The sequence below is a fragment of the Lepidochelys kempii genome, chromosome 7, assembly GCF_965140285.1.
Source record: "Lepidochelys kempii isolate rLepKem1 chromosome 7, rLepKem1.hap1, whole genome shotgun sequence".
Lineage (NCBI taxonomy): Eukaryota > Metazoa > Chordata > Testudines > Cheloniidae > Lepidochelys > Lepidochelys kempii.
Genome location: NC_136386.1, coordinates 87,623,006 through 87,637,139, shown reverse-complemented (window position 1 = coordinate 87,637,139; position 14,134 = coordinate 87,623,006). Strand labels below are relative to the sequence as shown.

Genomic DNA, 14,134 nt, shown 5'->3' with positions numbered 1-14,134 from the left:
GAAAGCTGAGAATACTCACCAATTTAAAGGAGTAGGTCCTTACTAAGCAAGTGTTTGTGTGCCATGCTTCTCATACCCTGCTGCCAGAGCATATGTGCCCACAGAGCAGTAAATGCATATTTCCCCTATCTCCCATGCTCTTGTAGAATCAAGCTCATATTTTGCAAATGATTATGCAACTAGTCACAGGCATTAAAACCCTTTTGTGAAATTCTGAAAGTGTGAATCATATTTATGTATCTGAAGCTGGTGTTGGGCTGAATCAACTAAGGATCCAATTCCACAAATGGATTTACTTTTAATTCAAAGAACGGAAATGGTCAATATAAATTTATAAAGAGATCTTTCATTCTAAAATATCATTTTGAACAGGCAACATAGTAGCTAGGCAGGCAACACGGATGGGCTGGTTGGGGGACACTGACCCCCACAGCCCTGCCCCTTCCACCCAAGGCCCCATACCAGTAAGTGTTGAAAGTTACTTTCACCCCTGGCTTTAACACTGGATCTTTAAAGAATCAGAAAACCTTTCAGATATATCAAGTATGGGATAATCTTTTAATGAAGTCTATCTTTACATAAAATTTTCAATAAGAGTTACTTAGCATGTGCTCAGTATGGATCAATGAAATTGAAACTGATTAAATCAATTCTACATAAATTTTAAAAATAAATTCTTAAGTTTTAAAAGCCACAGTAAACAAAAGTGTGTGTGTGTGCGCGCGCAGATATAAAACTCGTAGACTTACTAGTTTTTAGACAACAAGATAAAGACTTTCTTTAATTTTTGGCCCAAATATCCACAGAACGTAGAAGATACGTGTCAAGTTTCTTGTCTAGCAAGTTATAATGCTAATTTGAATTCATGTGCAAAGTGTACAGCCAACCTCAGTCTTTCATTAAAGGATCAAATTGCATCTAATACCACCCAAATGGCAAGTGTTTCCATTTATGGGTTAGCATAATTCTACCTGAAATAATATAATAAAATATATACACACATTCAAAATTTCATATCAGATTCTCAAAGCATAACTGCTGAAGCATTTGCAAAATATGGGCTTAATTCTGCAAGCCCTTAGGCTTCAGTGATTCATGCACATAATCAGCAGCTGCACTGGTAATACTTCATGGAGCAAAACATGGCAAAACAAAGCAAACCAGGGACACCACTCACATATTTTGACACATGCTTTCGGGGGATGGTGAAGGAAGAAAAAATTTTGGAGCTAGGGCGTAGAGCCTGTGTTCAGAGCATGCCAATGTGGTGTGCAAAGTCAATATTTATGGACATATTTTGGTGCCAGGTATTGCCAATCAACTCACAAGATTATGAGCAGCCATTTGGCTGTTCTGGCCACATATTCTTCTCCATCCACCTCTCCCTTGCAGGATTAAGCCCTACATTAGCTAGAAAGAAAAGTGTTAAAAGTAAAACAAAATACAACAGCAGCCAATCTCTTAAAACACCATAAAGATATTATCTTTAAAATGTATGAAGCAGTATATTAAGATTTTATTAATAATCTCACATCTGAAGCTTAAACTGTTCATTTAATTCCATCAATAGTACTAAGTACTTTCAGTTTTGAAACCCCCCCAAAAATCACTACAACAGAATTTATCTTATAGAAGCAAATTGTTTCTGCATTTTATGGTCCCAGTCAATTTTACACTGAGAACATGCCATAGGCAAACAAACTCAATTAGATGTAGGGATGATAAACAAGCTATCACTTCTGCTTATACTGATTCACCATTAAAAGAAACAGAATGTACACAGCACTATCATCTAGGTTAGAAAATCTAAGCAGCCACATGGCATTGAGATTATACCATAAATCTGAAAAAAAAATTAGGACAATATAGTTGCAAAAATGGATTGCAAGTGAGTAAAAAGAAAATTTAACAGGCTGGCACTCTTGGCTACACCATTCTACCCAGTTATACTAGGTGAGGAACCATCTGGTAAAGTGTTATGTGGGTTCTGCTGACTCACTCAGCAGGTATGTCATTACGTCACTTGGATATCATGAAGGTGGAGTGGTTCTTGGGGATAAAAGGACCTTACGTGTGGGATGAATATTCTTGAAGGAGCAGACAAGCCTAGAGAGAAGATTCAAGGTGATCTTATTGTTTTTTGTTAATAAACCAAACTGCAGCAAGGGAAAGAGATTTATACAGTAGAGATTGTGTTTGTATACCATAGGCGCTGGAGCACCCATGGGGAAAAATTAGTGGGTGCTCTGCACCCACCGGCAGCCAAGCTCCCCACCCTATGCCGCCTCACCTCCTCCTCTGCCTCCACCTCCTCCCCTGAGCGTGCTGCGTCCCCACTCCTCAGCCTACCTACCAGTGCTTGCTGCCGCCAAACGGTTGTGGCAAGCTCTGGGAGGGAGAGGGAAGGAGGCAGAGCAGGGGCAGGGATTTGGGGAAGGAGTCAGAATGGGGCAGGGAGGGGACAGAGACTTTGGGGAAGGGGTTGGAATGGGGGCAGGAGAGGGCGGGGCAGGGGTGGAGTCAGGGAGGGGCCGGGGGCAGAGATGGGTCAAGCACCAACCGGCGCCAGTAGAAGTTGGCGCCTATGTTGTGTACCGCATTAGCACAGGCATCTACTAACAGGGAAATAGTATATGTCTAAGTGATCTAAACGATCATAACCAGTCTGGCTTTTTGTTGCAGCTTAACAAAAAAAGACAAGTTTACACATTAGTTTTTCATGTTGTTGACAGAGTGAGAAAGAAAAAAGACAGCCACTTCTCTCAATACTGTTATAATACTTTCACAAACTGCTAAATACTGATGACAATACATGAGAAACTGAATGTATTAGTTAAGTACCTATGTAACACCGACAGACCCCGCTTGTTGGTGGGCGGGATCAAACCTGGGAACTCTGGAGCTTAGTGCATGACTATGTGGGATCTTATTGAAGATGAGGTCCCCAACTTTGCATCCTGGTTGGTTGACACTACCTGACTGCTGCATCTGACTCCAGCTGGGTCCAGGATGCAAAATGGGATGAAAAAGGACAGGCTGGAATAGGGCCATGCTTTTTGTATTGGGTCTCCCATGCCAATGACTGATGTATCCAAATCAGTGCGTCCCTCTGGTATGAGTCCACCAGGATGGGATACAAATGGTGCTAGCTCTAGTTTAATGGATTGCCCAAAAGCAGCAAGGAAGCCTTGGCTGAGACAATCAGGTTCCTCGAGGTACCGATGTAACACCGACAGACCCAGTCGTCGTTGGGCAGGATCTAACCTGGGACCTCTGGAGCTAAATGCATGAGCTAAAAGCCACATGGCCCTTAGCTAAGGCTGTAGAGCAGACTCATTAATCTCACTCTAAGTGGTCTCAGTGCCACGAGAGGTGACAGAGTACCACACGCAGGAGGTGTGAGAGTTACAATGGCACACTTGAAGGCACACAGGCTAATATTGTTTCATGATGTTAATGTCCATGTAACTGACAAGTTTCCTGTCCCACTCAGGATTTTTTGGATGCTCTAAGAACTGTGAGATTATCCTAAGTGTTTTGGACTCAATTTACGCAACTGGCCATACTCTGGATCTAATATTTCTGATATAGAGGTGGGATACGTGACAGTTACTCTCTTGCTTTAGACAAACTTATTCAACTTGAAGTCAACACATGACTGCAGCGGTGAAGGACCTATTTTCTTACTTCATTCTCAGTACCTCTTCAGCTGCCAGACTGCTTTAGTGATGGATTTGGTAGGCTTCTATAAGCAATGTTTGCCCTTTACCAACAGATTTGATCCTTGAAGGACAAGGCTATATGGTTTCATTTTTGGTGGAGATTATCAAGGTTTTCCTGTGGAAGGGTAGAGTGCCTGACGACTCTAAAAGAAACTTATGTGCAGTAGTGTTTAGTTTCCAGACTGTAAACCAGAACAAGTCAAACCCAATTGGGGCAGAGACATAAATAACCCAGTGTCTCTGTGAATTCAAAGCTTGGATTAAGACAAGCTTAATTCTGGCAAATTGGAAACAATGTTGATGAACAGGGAAGCAATCTGAATAGTTGGGCAAAACAATACCTAGACCCCTAAATTGCAGAAGCATGCCTGCTGTATGTGACTCAGGTTTGTAGTTTTGGAGATTAATTTGATTCAGAGTTGATTTGGAAAAACAAAAGCGCTGCTGTAGCAGAACAACATTATCCATCTATATTTGGCAAGAAGAGGGTGGTATTTTATTTTCAAGATGGACCTTGTTCCATCTTCTATGTCCTTGCTACCTCAAAACAAAGTTCTTAATGGAGATACACCTTGGGACCACTTTGAAATTCAATCTAATGAAGAATGATAAACAGCATAATATGGCTGCCTGCCTGCCTGTTGAACAGTTCAGTATATCGGGACACACACTACCACAACTGCAAGAGTTGCACTGGCCTTGGGGTGATTCTAAGATGCTGATTTTCACCTATGAAGGGTTTGGTTACTTGAGGGACTGACTCTCTCCCAGTCCCAGCTAAAATGAGCAGATGAACTTGAGCCAGATCTCCGTCTACATGGAAAAGAAGCAGGCACTGGCAATATGTCTTTTGTATGGAATTTTGACACTATAATTGGCTTCCCTCTTTGTTCTACCAGAAGTTGAAAAATCCACCTTTTCCTCACAGGTATCAGTGCAGGTTGAGTGTTTATTGGTCAAGAGACTGAAAGATGATGAAGCTGAGAAGTAGGATATTTCTTGGTTGGAAAGTATATTAATTGGAGAATTTGTAAGTGGAAAATTGAGGGGGGCAAAGATAAAACCTTACAGATTACATAACCACATCATGTTTATTCACATTATCTCAATGCATTCTTCAATGTTTGTTGTAATATAAAGCATGAGATTTTGTACTCTGAGAATCACATGTATAAAAACTAAATAAAAATGTTGTATAGAATATTCCAGGGGTTCTACCATTATTATGTGACACGTTACACAACCAAATTTATTTCAAGTTTGTATCCATATCATGATGTATACATAACCAACTCCAGATTGTTATGGTTACAGAAGTGAAAGGAAACACAATTATAAATTTTGTATTTCAGTTAATAACAATAGTAACCTAAAAATAAAATAGATTTACACACATTTGTAAAATTAGAATGCTGTAGAAAAATTGGAAAATGTCCAGCAGAGGGCAACAAAAATGATTAGGGGACTGTAACACCTGATTTATGAGGAGAGGCTGAGGGAACTGGGATTATTTAGTCCCAGAAGAGAAGAATGAGGGGGGATTTGATATCTGCTTTCAACTACCTGAAAGGGGGTTCCAAAGAGGATGGATCTGGACTGTTCTCACTGGTAGCAGGTGACAGAACGAGGAGTAATGGCCTCAAGTTGCAGTGGGGGAGGTTTAGGTTGGATATTAGGAAAAAAACCTTTTCACTAAAGCACTGGAATGGGTTACCTAGGGAGGTAGAGGAATCTTCTTCCTTAGAGGTTTTCAAGGTCAGGCTTGACAAAGCCCTTGCTGGGATGATTTTGTTGGGGATTGGTCCTGCTTTGAGCAGGGGGTTGGACTAGATGACCTCCTGAGGTCCCTTCCAACCCTGATATTCTATGATTCTATGAACTGAGTCTAAATCTCGCAAGAACAAAGCTCTGAGTTAAGAAGTTATGGTTTTAAAAAGGTAGAGTTTGCTACATGACCTGGTGTACAAAATAAAGATGAAGAGTCATTTTCTTGAGGCTCAGAAAACATGCTTTTAAAAACCAAAGTGGTTTTCCAATGTAGCTTTTAAAAAACAAACACTTCTTTAAAACATCTTAATGGCAATGCTTAATGGGCTGAAGGTAATCTGTGTTAATGGAGTCTACATTGGAATGGGTTTCTCAATCCTAATATCTTCATCTTGGAAATAGAGAAAACAGATTTAGCTAGCTTCTTTTATTGTTAACTTTTGCAAAATAAGGCATGACTCCTACCTTCTACATGTCACGTTATTTAACTAAAAGATTATCTAAAGCATTTTGGGGAGCGTTGCTGTTATCATACCTGAAACTGTTGGTTGCTGAAAACGTAGAGGTACAAAATCATCCCTTTTCTAATAATGCCCTGTTGCATCCATTAACAAAATAAAATCATAATTCTGTGGCTGACACATTATCATTTGTGTTGAAAATACATGTTAGCCTAGTGCAGTGACTAATTTGAAAAAGTCTGAAGACAAATTTCTGATTTAAAACAAGTACTATAATATTAATTACACCAGCTAATATACTACCAACGGTTACAAGCAGCATCTGGTTAACTAAGACTGCAAAACTAGTTTCCATTGTGTCCCCCCTTCTTCCAATTTTACACAATCCCCACTTTCAGCTATATTCACCTTCTGGAATGTTTGGTCTTTCCAAAGGTGATTTTTAAAAACATTTGAACAAAATCCCTTTTTAGAGCTGAAAGCGTGAGGAAAAAAAGTTTCCCAAGGTAAAATTATTATAGCCATATTCCAACAGGTCTAAATAAATGTCTTGAAATTTAGCATGAACATAGTGCTGCTGAGGATGAGTGCCTCTGTTTGCAGAGTTCTTCAGTGAGAGCTGTCAGTAGATAGCACCTTTAAATTCCCGCCTCCACCCTAAAAAAATCCCACCACACACAAAACAGCAACAAAAAAAGCAAGTTTAAACTACCAGGTCATTTTTACGTATGTGCTCACATCTGGTTTTTAGGTTCCTATTTCAGGCACCCAGACTGAAAATTTTGGTATTAACTTCTGGATCGCCTTTTTATCATATTTTTAAATGTACAACCATAAAAGTTGCATTAACATTGACTTTTTTAAAAAAAATTGGAAAACATTCACTCACTTTTATAATAATGATGCAGCTGTAGTTGTTACAGTTACAGTCATTGTGAATTCGGTCTCTGCCCGAATCTTTCTATCCAAGGCCTGGTTTGACAAAGCCCTGGCTGGGATGATTTAGCTGAAAATTGGTCCTACTTTGAGCAGGGGGTTGGACTACATGACCTCCTGAGGTCCCTTCCAACCCTGATATTCTGTGATACTAGGGAATCAAATTGCCTTAGCTTTGTTTTAGTTCATTTAAAATATATAATGACATTCAAATTTGTTCTGAAGGAACTTTAACAAAATTAAGAAGAATTAAAAAAAAAGTAAGGAGAGCTGAGCATCATTGTATCCATACATATATGGAGATGATCTGTCTCTTATATTCCCAGAAAACAACAACACTTTAACTATAATGTTACACCTTTGACATGAGGGGTTGGCCAATATTCATGGTATTGTGCATTGTTTCCAGGGCTTAATTTGTTCCAGGGTTTGCCAGGGCTGAGCCTCAGCACCTCTAGGCTTGGCAGTTCATAGCCCCAGTACCTCTGCGTTTGCTGCATCCGTTATGAATATATAAAATAAAAATTAAGCACTGGTCATGACCATTGGAGTCTCTTCCTATGGAGTCTGGTATTTCTATGATGCAATCCTGTTTATTTCCAAAGAACGTACACAAAGTCCTATTTCCCTGAACACAGTAGGACTCCAAAAGAGATTCCTCACTCAGGACTCCAAGCCTCTTTTTCCAGCCAACACTCTAAACCAAAAGCTCTCTCTTAGTCTTCTCTTGAGATCACACGTCAAGTACTTCCCTTATTATCCATTACCTTCTCTGTCAGTTTCTCTGCTGTTTCACACTGCATCTCCTGCTTTCTCATCCCCGCCTCCAGTGAAAACTCCCCACCCACACAGCTCAGCTCCTGAATGACCTGAAGTGTGGCCTGCATTCTGGTGGTGACTCCTATTGTTTCAGATATTTTACTCCAACAGAAGCTTAACTGTTTCTTTTATATATTTTGAATGAAGGGAAGTTATCACAGTCACCAGCTTAATCAAGGTTTCAGGCAATCCCCAGCAAAATAATAATTTCCCAGCTTAAGATTCATACAGAACCTTTCATACAGTCACTTAACATCCATTAAACCTTTTGACACTTAACATACTTAACAGCCACTTTCATCCATTAAACCTTTTGACATTGCTCCCCTGCTAAATGTACTATAAAGTAGTTTGCCACTGACTGGACTAAAGTTTAATTTCTCTACCCTTAAGTAACTGTACAGAGGTGTATATTGCATTTTTTACATGTTTACAATAGCAGCAAGCCAGCAGTTCATTTTTTTTTAATTTTGTACATCTCTTACAACATTGTTTCCACTGTTTATGTTACAGTAAGACAACATCTGTCAAAGTTTTATCTAAATGTTTCTGTTCCCATTTTGTATCCCCAAACATTTTACAGTCATTGCTTCTGTAATCACAGCTTAAGCCTTAGTTCAGAAACAACAAATAGAAGAAGATTGATTTTCATCTCAAAAATGTCAAACTTCTGCCTAGAATGCTCAGGTATGTTTTTTCTGAAATAGCAAATTTCAAAAAGAGCCATCCATCTGACAGATCTTTGACACGTCATGATAGATGTGATGGGTCTACTACTTTACTGCCAAAAATGTCCTCCATCAGAATGAGGCAATGAATTAAGAAGAAGAAATCTAAACTGGATAACAGAATTGCTTGTTATAAACGTATAAGAGGAAAAACAACCAGCACCTCACATCTCTGGAGACAAACTCCTGCTTTTATTATCTTGTACTAACACTTCTTTCATCTTGGACAATACTTGTTATCATCTAGATCAGTTATATGGGGCAACAATTATCTAAAGCCAATATTCATAAACAGCTAAAACCCATCCTGAAATAAATTATTTGTATTATTTAGCCAGAGTACAAGGAAAAATAAACAAACATTCTATAGTAACAAAACAATAGGTTCTACTTACCCTATTGTCTTGTCTCTCTGTCAGCTAGCCAAATGACAGCTGCTTCAAGTGTGTCTGGTGAATTATGTGCCCATCTTCCTAGAAGACAGTGGTATTGATTAATACTACATCAAGGTCTTTACCTCAAGTGCACAGTGTGGATGCATTTCATTTTCTTTCAGAACACTGCCACATTGGAGATAAATTATAGCAAGTTTAGAAAAGTAAATCTTACATTCATAAATCAGAGCATTTCATAAGGAGCATTGGTTTGATTTATAACTAATGTCTCACAGTGTATCCCATCATCTACACTTCAGGTAACAGCCTCTACTTCCACGATAGAGAAAAATATTCTCATGTGCATATTTTCTTATGGCATTTGACCAAAGAACTAACAAAGCAAGCACAAAGTCAGCTCAAACATGACACTTTAAAATACAGTTTATTATGCTAACGTGAGGCACATTTAACATTTACAGTAAGTATACTCAATACAACGAAAATGTGTTGTTTGACTAGATGGATGGTTACTTCTGAGTGTGTATGATTTCAGAAATACACCAATGTATCACTATGTCACATTTCTAATTTCCTTACACCACAGGCATTGGAGCTATATTTAAAATCACAGAGATATGATCTTAAATGAAAACCAACACACACATACACAGAAATAAAACAGAAGCAAGTGACAGCCAGCTCACCAAACTTCTGAAAACCATTTTTAAATATGAGAATCCCTATGGCTAAAGAATGCCCACTTTTTTTTTAAATGACATTTCTTTGCTTTCAGTCAACAATTTTCTTAGACTGCTGTTGCACAAAAGAAAAATTATAGTGAGAAAGCATTGCAGTATTCTGGTATAGCACACTTGTTGAAATAAAGTGGCTCTATTTAGAAAGAGATCATGTAGAATCTGAGTTGAAAATTAAAAACAGGTATTGAACACAAAAATGTACTGTAATTAAATGGTTATGAACAAACATGAAAAGATATAGAAACTGGAAAGGGCAAAACCCACTTATTTTGTGAAGATGTGTGCATCTACCACAAACATACAAATAGATAGCTCTTTCATATATACATACATTTTATAGTATACTCTTAAAATGTACATAGTCTTCCCTCAGATTTTAATGTGTGCAACACTTGAAATTTCCTACGATAAGCCCCTTTTCCTTTATTGAAAAAAACAAACCATATAGTATTCTGTACATACACACAAAATATACTCAAACAAAAAAAAATACTACCTATCAATTATCAGCCTGATTGTAATATCATGTCATCTTTATAAGGGACATATTCAGCTTACAAACTAACAAGCAGAAATGTCTGTGCAGCAACACTCCACTCATCAACTTTAAAAATGTGCTACTTCAGAAGTCTGTTTAGCATTGGCTAAACTGAAAAAAAAAATGAACTGAAAGCTAACTTGCTTTGCTGCACAACACCGCCTTCAAAAGGAGAAATCAGAGTAAACCCTATCAATCCCTATGAATGACTGACACACTCCCTGGAATTATAAAACAGACAGTACTGTACACTTCAGTTGGTAACATCATCTATTTAGCAGGGCCACTGAGATAGCTAACTAAATGTTTTACTCTATCTCGTACAGCAATGGTTCCACCTCCTCTAATTCTGCGGTAATAAAATGGGGTACGTTTGATTATGGTAGATCCCTCCCCATGCTTTGTGGCAGTAAGGCTTTTGTATTATCCATAACAACATTAGCAACGGTTGAAAAATGTTGTTGAACACACAGTCTTGAAGGAGGCAGTTCAAATACCAAACAACGAAAACCAGCTCCCAGTTTTTAAGCATAGCCACACTTTAAAGAACCCTCATGCTAGAACCAGGGTTTTAATTCATCTAATTACGCTTCTTAACAAGGCTTGGGTGAAACATTTATGTTGATATATATTTGTGCTTACAAATTGGAGTGTATGGGGGGAATAAGGTATCCCTTTAATTAGCTTGAGAACTCTCATAGTGCTCATTGTGTTCAATGTTTAGAAGCTGTATGAAATCAGACAGAGGAGCATGTCCTAGGCATTGCATGTTTGGGTATACTTCATGAGTTTGGTTATTTGAAGCCAGTTTCTTTATTTCATTTAAAAGTGTTTTTGAATGCCCTATGATGATTTATTGATTGTGATTAGTAATGAAGTAGTGGCCCTGATTGACTGAGCCTACTCCGTGTGGTCAGGAAGGTGAGTAGAAGCCATTTTGACACTACTCTTTGCCAAAAGAAGGGACTGTCTGAGGATGCACCATCCTTTTCAATTATAAGATAAAAGAACATGTAATAGACACACCAAACCAACTGAAAGGGAGGGAGGCAGCTGCCTAATGGTCACCTTTAGGGATGCAGACACTTGTCTTTGCCAAATTTAAACAATCACTGCCAGAAAAACCATGCTGCAAAATGTTCCTTTGAAAGGTTGAGCATCCACTTGGGAGTTTCTGTAGTGTCTAGGTCAGGGGTGGGCAAACTTTTTGGCCTGAGGGCCGCATCTGGGTATGTAAATCGTATGGCAGGCCATGAATGCCTGGTGGGGGAGGGAGGACTTTATGGGGTGTAGCATGAGGTGGGGGGGGCTCTATAAGGGATTTTACCAAGGTGGGGGAAGAAGGAACTCATGGGGCGTGGCATGGACAGGGGGGCTCTACAGAGGCAGTACCAAGGACTTCTAGGGGCCCTGCCAGCAGTGACACCAAGGCAGCCGTACCAGGCACCGCCACAGGCGGAGGCATCCTGGCTGGGATGGGTACAGCTCCTGGGCAGTTTCGAGGCTCTCGAGGGTGGGGCCATAAGAGACCAGGAGAGGATTGGGTGTGCTGCCATGTAGGGGTGGGGCTGCCATGTAGGGGTGGGGTTCTGATCCCAGAAACAGCACGGTGAAGTCGCACCTGTGCAGTGTGGTGTCACGTGTGCCGGAAGATGGTGGAATTGTGTGTCAGTACTGGGGAGAGCCGGGCGAGTGGAGTGGGGCAACCCCCCGGCCCCACTCCCCAGCAGGAGCAAGGCAACTCCTCGACCCCGCTTCCCAGCTGAAGTTCAAGCGCTGGATAAAAACATCTGACAGGCTGGAAGCGGCCTGCAGGTTACAATTTAGCATACTCCTGGTCTAGGTACTTGTGAAAATAATGGCTTGAGGAGAAGAGGCTGAATTCCTATGTATTTGATGGCAAGGCTTCTGGCTGAAAGATAGCCCCAGTATTCCAGGTTGGAAATGGTATTTGAAATCTCCCTCTCCTGTTTCTGTAAAAAGCCAAGATGCAACTTTGATATCATGATTTGTTTCTAGTGATGGGAGTACATTAAGTGCAACACTTGCAGAGATCCCACTTTTCATTTTGTATCACAAAGACAAAAGGCATTGCCAGGGCATTTGCCATTACCAACAACGGAGGAAACTACACAGGAGCCCAAAAACATGAAGAGCTAGCAGTCCATCCTAATGTACCAGTTGTAATACTATCAGAGGAGCTGCCTGGTGATAGAGCAAAGTGTCCTCTTTCATGACTACAACCTCATGACAAAATAGTTACCTGCATCAGCACCTGAAAAAAACGTTGTCCTCTAGCTGCACAACAGCCGGATGAACCTGTGTTTTAGTGAAGAACTAGTGCTCATAATGCTCCATAGCCTGCTCAAGACCTATCATATTGTGTTAGACAAGCACCAAAAGACAGACAACTACATCTCTGGGCCATTGCATTCCCCTCCCCAAAAGAAAGATTCAGTATTTGCTCCCCCTCCTTGAAATCAACACCTTGTTGCCTCAATTTGATCTTCTGCTCTAGTTTAGAGGCTGAAAGGCTAAGTATAGAAGTGAAAGCACTTTCATCCTTGGCTACTTTTGCCCTGAAAGAGTTAGGGTGTCTGCATGACTGTATCTCCCAGTTCTTGCCAACTATGCACCCAGACCCACTCCTTCAAATCCATCCTTAATTTTTTTTAAAGCGATTCTTTTTACTTTTTTCTCACTACTCCCTCACATGCCATCCCTTAGCTGAACTTCTGTCGTGTGTCTCAGATGGACATCTCCCTGGGGCAGAGAACAGCCCTTACTTTGGGGGAGGTTTAGATTGGATATTAGGAAAAACTTTTTCACTAAGAGGGTGGTGAAACACTGGAATGCGTTACCTAGGGAGGTGGTAGAATCTCCTTCCTTAGAGGTTTTTAAGGTCAGGCTTGACAAAGCCCTGGCTGGGATGATTTAACTGGGAATTGGTCCTGCTTCGAGCAGGGGGTTGGACTAGATGACCTTCTGGGGTCCCTTCCAACCCTGATATTCTATGATTCTATGATTCTATGATACTTGGTTTATAAAGCACTGTGTGCATTTTACAGTATTATATACATTATCATCATCCATAACTATTTGATTTAATTACTCAGAAGTAAAAGACATTCTGGATAAGGAACACGACGGATAAAAATAAGAGTATTTAAAACAGTTTAAAAATTAAAAAGCCAAAGAGTTCTTTTACCATTCTTCCTATTCACAGAATTGTAATAGGACAAAACTAATTGCATCAACTATCAAACTGTTTCTGCCTCATTGAATATCAAATACTAAAAAGAGTTCTGAAATTTTTGAACTTCAGAGTTATAAGATCTCATGCCCCTTCTCCTGGAAGAACCTATGGGAGGAGAAGAGGATTCAAAAAAAATCTGCTAGTGTTAACTCTGACTTGCCACCACATTCTCCCTCTGGGTTGCACAAGTAATGAATGCTGAGAAACGGGAGGCAGTAGGAAAGTGAGTAAAACACTACCAATTCTATGTGTATTGAGCATATGTCAAAATCAGTGTTGAAACTGATCATTCATGCCCACTGTGTACAGGAAGAAATTATTTATATGACTGATCTTAGTGGGAGATACCTAATTTTCATATAACTACAGGTTACTACAAACAAGTAAGAAAATGCATTAGTTTTATCAGCCTATGTCCATGGTGGATTAAAGGATTCAGAGGAATCTTTTCATTTAAGTGCTTGAAAGATCAGTTACTGCCTATGGTGTTTTTGATCAATGAGACAAGAGCAAAGATGACTGGTATCCAGAATAATTAGTGGGGTTGCAGCTAGCACAATGCTCTCCTTACCCAATACCCCCAGACACACATCTCAGTAACCTGATCAAAATGAAATCAAACACTAGTTGGGGATGTCAAAGATCTGTGTTTTGGTGGAGAATAAGGAAGAAAAGTGAGCTCTTCCTCACTCTCACACCACCTCCTGCTTTCAGAATGAAAAACTGGGATACCTTACTTTAAAGGATAAGGTCGGAGAAAACAGTATTTACC

At 39.8% G+C, this 14,134-nt stretch overlaps 1 protein-coding gene across 6 annotated transcripts in view; it reads right to left on the bottom strand.

Moving 5' to 3' along the window:
- Positions 1-14,134, bottom strand: part of PCDH15 (protocadherin related 15) — a 1,335,873-nt gene that overhangs the window by 1,055,802 nt on the left and 265,937 nt on the right. For all 6 annotated transcript variants that reach the window (XM_073353680.2, XM_073353679.2, XM_073353690.2 and 3 more), the window contains exon 2: positions 8,829-8,906. The gene's annotated coding sequence lies outside the window, so the exon portion shown is untranslated. The remainder of the gene's footprint in view (positions 1-8,828; positions 8,907-14,134) is intronic.